At 35.9% G+C, this 6711-nt stretch overlaps 1 pseudogene; it reads left to right on the top strand.

Moving 5' to 3' along the window:
- The window catches only part of LOC107718691 (sialoadhesin-like), a 6958-nt pseudogene extending 5560 nt beyond the window's left edge, over positions 1–1398 (top strand).
- Positions 1399–6711: the final 5313 nt, after the last annotated feature.

The following is a 6711-nucleotide window of genomic DNA, read 5'->3' on the forward strand; positions in this document are numbered from 1 at the left end:
CCGCAGCTCCGAGATGGTCATCTTCCCGCAATGGGAACATGACTCATCCACGAACGCCACACCAGCGTGTTTAATGCCCAGACACGTGAGGCAGCGATCGTGACCATCACCCGGTGCCAGGTAACGACCGCATCCAGAAACGCACGGGTGAAACGACATCTTTAAAAAGATGATCCGTCGTCTTTACAAAGACACACCCGCTTATTGTACTCTTGTAGAGAAATTGGCTCTTTTAGGGAAATGCTCTTTTACGTGCTGAGACGCACAGGGGAAACGGCCTTCTGCAGCACGACAGGGGGGTAGTGCAGCCTGAAGTGCGCAACCCACTCGACACAGAAACGACCACCGCTGAAGCGCCGTCCGCCAACACAAAAAGCTCCCGAGAGCGCGCTAGACTCATCACACACGAAGCAGTTTGGTAGGAGCAGAACGATGTTGTCGCTCTGCTCTGAAGCAAAAAGCTGGTATGCATTGCACCAGCTGCCTTTTTATGCTCACGCTGTGATCAGCGGCAGCTGGATGCAATCATCGCATGCCAATGTGCATTGGCTCGTTTAGTTTACCTCGAAGTGGATTGGTCTCTCTAAGCGAGATCCCAATTCGTCGGTCACCGACGTGACTTGGAGTGACCGACTGAAAGGGAACACTCAGATTCATTGATTAATATTCATTTTTTATTAATTAATAGTTTATTAATTCATTAATTACATTAATATTTTATTGACTGACCTCTGGCTCTGCTTTGTCTCAAAATATTCCATTAAAGGTTCCGATTATGAATCTGATTACACCAATATAGATTAAGTGAACAATCTAATCGTAATGAACAAAACAAGGTTCAACAGTTTTTTTTTTTTTAAATATGCAGAAATTAAATAAAATTTAAGCACAAAATGCTCAAAATAAGATATATAGCATATTGTATACTTTCATAAATATAATTTTCAAGTCTGTAGATTTTGTTGACTTAAATGATTTTGTTATGCTGTTCACTCTACTTTGTTCTCTCTACTTTGTCTACTTTGAGTTATGTGAGAACATAGCATATATAAATGTGCATTATTTGCAGGTTGAGGCATCGCTAGTGAGGGAAAAAGTGACATTGAGTATTGGGGGCCCAGAGCTATTGGAAGGTCCACAACGATCCCTCAAGAGTGCCTTTAGCAGTTTCTACCGAAAAACATTTTCTACCGGCTGCAACTTTGAGCAGGGAGGACTGTCTTCTCACACCCCAGACGGCTGAATACTGTATGGAGGACCCGGAAAACCCAGCGACACCATGGTCTGCAGGTGATGAGGGAGACTTGCTTGCACAAAAAAGTGTCATGTTAGCAGAATGGATTTGCAAGATCAAGAAGAGGCACTTTCACTAAAATTCTTTCACTTTCACTCATTCACTAAAAAATCCGATATACTCACGCAAAGTTCTTTTTCGTTCTTCGCTAAGGGGCTTTCAATTATTTACAACTTCAGTTTCTACTATAAAGTGGCTCTTCAGTGTGTTCATGGTTTACAAGCGTTTGAACTCGATGGACCGGACAGAAGAAATGAACCGAAGAAGATTTCCACCTCAAAGAAGGCAGAGCCTCTGAGCCACACCCACCTATTATGTAATCGCCACGGACCAGTGGTAGTTCAGTGTTTACCAGCCAGAGCAAACTTTTGCATAAAGTTCGCTTTGCAGAACTGTTTTGGAATCCTGAAACGAAAATTCCAAACAAACGTCATTTTGGCCTTATTTGGCACTTATTTTAATTAAATGACTTCACACCAGTTCGTTTTTCTTTTTCTGTAGAAGTATATCTGGGCCTTAACCGTGCATATGCATGGATTTGTGCATAAAATCTGTGCATGAATTAACTTTCGTACTAAAATGTATTCTAAATTTATGAAAAAACGTAGGAACACCTGAAACCACTGACACAAAGATCTCATACTCTGCTACACATGCTCATTTAGAACACTACAATTACATTTTCATTATAACGAGAATAAGAGCAAATTGTGAATTAAGCGGGAAGTTCTCCTGTGTGAATAAATACAAATGATCCACATGAATTATTCCTTATTAGTGAATAAGACCTGCTGTCTTCTTCTTCTTCTTCTTCTTCTTTACCTTTATTTAACCAGGAAGAAACTCATTGAAATTAAAAATCTCTTTTTCAAGAGTGTCCTGGACCTGCTGTCTGTCATATGTCTTTGATTATCAGTTGTAACATACACCAGATGTTACATTTTTTATGTCACATTTTCCAACAGATTCTAAAAAAATACTTTTTTCACAAAAATTCCAACATATTTCTTGCATATTTCATTTTATTGACAAAATTGTAAAAATGCAATTAACATAAAACTTTCATTTGCATCTCTTCTTATTTTATTACATTTGCTTGTCATTTAATTAAATTACTCTTACTGGTTCATCAACAAACCCTGTATAAGTATCACCATCTTAATTAAATGTTTGAAACAGGCAAACCAGATCTACATAATAAATTTCATATGGTAACCAGATGTATCCCTTGTGTGTAACTTCCCCAACTAACCCCAATCTCCATTATACTCATACACACACACACACACACACACACACACACAAGACTCAAAACCAAACGCTGATTGTTACCCTTCATGAAAAAGTTTTAAGAACTCACACTGAGGGCGGAGGATAATGAAATCAACCCTCGAATCGATTTAATTAGCGTGTGTCTGTTCACGCTTGACTCATTCATGGAGTATGTCTGATTTAATGAAGTGATTTTTTTTTAAATATGCATGCTTTGCTTTATTTCATTGGTTGCTGGTTACAAAGCATGCATGTACTTGGGAATTTAAACTACCATAACTTTTTGATACTTTAATTCTTTAAAAAAAAAAAAATTCTAAACTTTTGCGATAATCTGCTGATTTTCTTCTTTAAAAAGAGACCAACCTTATGTCTGTATTCCAAAGTGTTCATAAATTACAACAATTTAAGTTTGGATAGTGCACCTGCATGCCTATTTTAAAAAATGGGGGGTGACAGTTAAGGGGTTAACTACATTAGTTTATGGAAGCTTGATTCCAACATGGAATAAAAAAATATTACATAAAATATACATAATATATTACATAAAGCATACATAAAATATTTGTAATTGCAACTTTTTATCTCATAATTCTGACTTTTTCTTGCAGTTCTGAAAAAATTTTGTGAAATAAACTCAGAATTGCAAGATATAAACTAAGAATTGAGAGATATAAACTTGCAAATTCAACATTGCAAGACATAAACTAAGAAAAAAACTAAATTCTACAAAAAAATAGATAATTGCGAGATATAAACTCAAAATTGTGAGATATAAACTTGCAATTCTAAAAAAGTCAACGTTGCAAGATATAAACTAAGAAAAAGATCTCAATTCTACAAAAAAAAATCAAGAATTGCGAGATATAAACTCTAAATTGTGAGATATAAACTTGCAATTCTAAAAAAGTCAGAACTGCAAGATATAAACTAAGAATTGTGAAATATAAACTTGCAATTCTAAACTTGCAAGTCAAAATTGCAAGATACAAACTTCAAATTGCGAGAGGTATACTTGCAATTTTTTTTTAAAAAGTAGGAATTGTGAGATATAAACTTGCAATTCCAAAAAATGTCAGAATTGCAAGATATAAACAGTTTTTAAAAAAGTCAGAATTGCGAGTTATAAACTCAGAATTGCAAGATATAAACTCACAATTTCACACAAAAAAAAAATATATATATATTTTTTTTTGCAATTCTAAAAAAAAGTCAGAATTGTGAGATATAAACTCAGAATCACAAGATATACGGTCACAATTTTAAAGAAAGAGTCAGATATAAACTCACAATTGCAAAAAAAGTCAGAATTGTGAGATAAAAAGCTCCATCTTTATGAATCGCATTGTAGTTTTGCACCAGTTCTCTCTATTATGCATGCTATTTATAAGTGCTTTAAAATCCAATAAAGCATATGAAAGTGTTTTTGACAGTCTCTGCAGTTATACTCCAGTGGTTCATTTGGCCAGCGTTAATAAACAATGAGCCAATCCCAGAATCCACGGCACGTTTCTGCTGACTGTCTAAATAAGTGTTTTTGCTGCCGTCTGAAGATGCAATGCAGCACCCGAGAGAAAACTGCTCATGACCTGTTATTACCCTTAAGAGAATGGCAACTCAATTAGGCCAACCGTAATTAAACTGAACTCAGCAAAACCTGTCTCTGTGGATAACAGAATGCTGAGTTAGAGACCAATGAACATGAGAGAGAGTTAGAGAGACGTAAAAAAAAACATGTCAAACACACACAGTTAAAACTGTTATGAAAAATGTTGTGCATGTTGGAAATCACCATTGTTATTTTTTGGCATGAATTTTAAATAATTTCTCTACTTTGTTTTACTGGATGTTTGTTTTTGTCACATCTCTCTGCTGCACTTCTGCAACTTCTAACGTGAAAAACTGGCCATTTATTTAGAAATATTCCAGGTATTTCTGGATACCTGGAATTTCATTGTTTCATTGTTTCATATTGTTGTAATTGATAATTAGTTAATAGGTTTTCACAAAATCACTTTCCATCCTGTTAATTTTTTGTTAAAATCCTTTTAACTAACAAAAGCCAATTGCTTAATGACACCATCCTCCAGGAAGTGACATCATTTTGGAGGGAAATCAATGGATTTGATCAATTCTGTAATGTTTTGTGTTGTTTTGTTAGTTAGTTTGTGTCTGTCTAAAACATTTGTTCTGATTCGATACTATGATAGTATCTCATGTCAAATTTTTTTTTTTTAATTCTAGTTAACTAAAATATATAAATATATAAAATATTGCAAAATATTTATTTGAAAAAATATAAAATAAAAGTAAAACTTAACAAATTTTGGATTAATTTAAAATTATATTGTAAATCTATTGGTGTAATTCTAATATTAGATATTTAATCTCCCAAATCAAAGGTTGACAGTGATTAATTAGTATGACTGAAAAACTAAAACATTTCAAATTAATTTACAAAATCAGAATCAAGCATGCCTTTCTAATATTTTGCATGCTGGAAGTCTGTTTCATTCACGCACTCTCTGTTCTGGAAATGTATGCCTGAATTGTTAGTTCTATGTTGCTTTTCCTGAACAAGCTACAGTGATCTTGCATGGTTCCTGTTAATTAGTGCAAAACAGAGCTCCTGCTGATCAGAACTGCACAAACACGTAAAATAGCTTAATAAAGGAGCTCGTACATCTTTCAGCAAAGGTCTGCGTCTCCTCAAACACACAGCTTAATGAATCCTCAGTGTTGGGGGTAACGCATTACAAGTAACGCGAGTTACGTAATCAGATTACTTTTTTCAAGTAACTAGTAAAGTAACGCATTACTTTTTTAATTTACAAGAAAATATCTGTTTTCCCATTTATTGACTGACAAGTCTCCTGTCCCCGGAGAAAACGGCAGCCACACGCCTCTGGAGACTGATTTTATTTGTGTGCAAATACAAACCGATCAGGTTTATTGGTCACCGAGGGACTGAATGAGGCTTAATCTGTAATTGCTGGAGATTCACATACAGCAAGTCAGTAATACAGACTGAAGCTCTGGATTTACTGTCATCAGCGTGTTGTTGTAATAATTGTTTAATTTCATATTTGTTAATCTTGATGCTGGATTTGTTTCAGCTTTTGTCTTCTCCAGATGTTAACTGATGGACTGGAGTGCTGTGGATTACTTGTGGATTATTGTGATGTTTTTATCAGCTGTTTGGACTCTCATTCTGACGGCACCCATTCACTGCAGAGCATCCATTGCTGAGACACTGATGCAATGCTACAATTCTCCAAATCTGGAGAAATTGATGAAACGAGAAAAATGAAGTTTGCCAATAGAGCATGAAAAATAATTTATTATCAGGCACTATTTTGCTTCTCTTGCAAATGTTTTGATGTTTTAACTGTAAAACAGGACTGATTGTGAGTGTTTTTTCTCTTTGGCGGTGTGTCTGTCAGTTGCTCGTCTCGAAGTCTTCAGCTCCTGAGACAGGAGATCTCACACTCTTCACACGCGGCCCGTCTGTCAGCCGCGGGTCCATGATGAGCTCTGTGTTCTTCAGGGAGACGGGCTGCTAAAAGCTTTTCAACACCAACATCTCACCCTGATCCCAGAGAAATCAAAGAGAGCAAATCTCTCCCGCTGAACTGCAGCGGATGTGAAGGAAGGAAGAGCGAGACTGTAGCTGATCAAAGCAGAGTTAATCACATCCAATCACGATTCGAGCATGTGTTCATAACTGCTCGTGATCATACGCAGATATTACAACAGCCAACATGAGTAATGTCAGGTTTTCATATCCGTTGCATTTCTGAGCTCATGCATAATAAATAAACATCAGAAACAGATACGGCAGAGAACACTCAATTCTCAATTAAACTAGTTTTACATGTTTAGGTTTGTTGCTATGAGGCTACCATGTAGTTGTTAAGATTTGTGGAATGTTTTTTAGTGTGTTGCTATGTGTTTGCTAGGGCCTTGCTAGAATGTTGCCAAGTGGTTGCTATGGTGTTGCTAGGCAGTTACTAGCTAGCCCATTGCAGTGGTGTTGTTAAAATGCCCTGGATTTTTACTGCGGTGTTGCCAATAGTACTGCACTTATACTGACCTCATGATATAAATGATAAAAAAATTATCATATATATCATGAGGTCAGTATA

The sequence above is a fragment of the Sinocyclocheilus rhinocerous genome, unplaced genomic scaffold (genome assembly GCF_001515625.1).
Source record: "Sinocyclocheilus rhinocerous isolate Xijiao unplaced genomic scaffold, SAMN03320098_v1.1 scaffold2921, whole genome shotgun sequence".
Lineage (NCBI taxonomy): Eukaryota > Metazoa > Chordata > Actinopteri > Cypriniformes > Cyprinidae > Sinocyclocheilus > Sinocyclocheilus rhinocerous.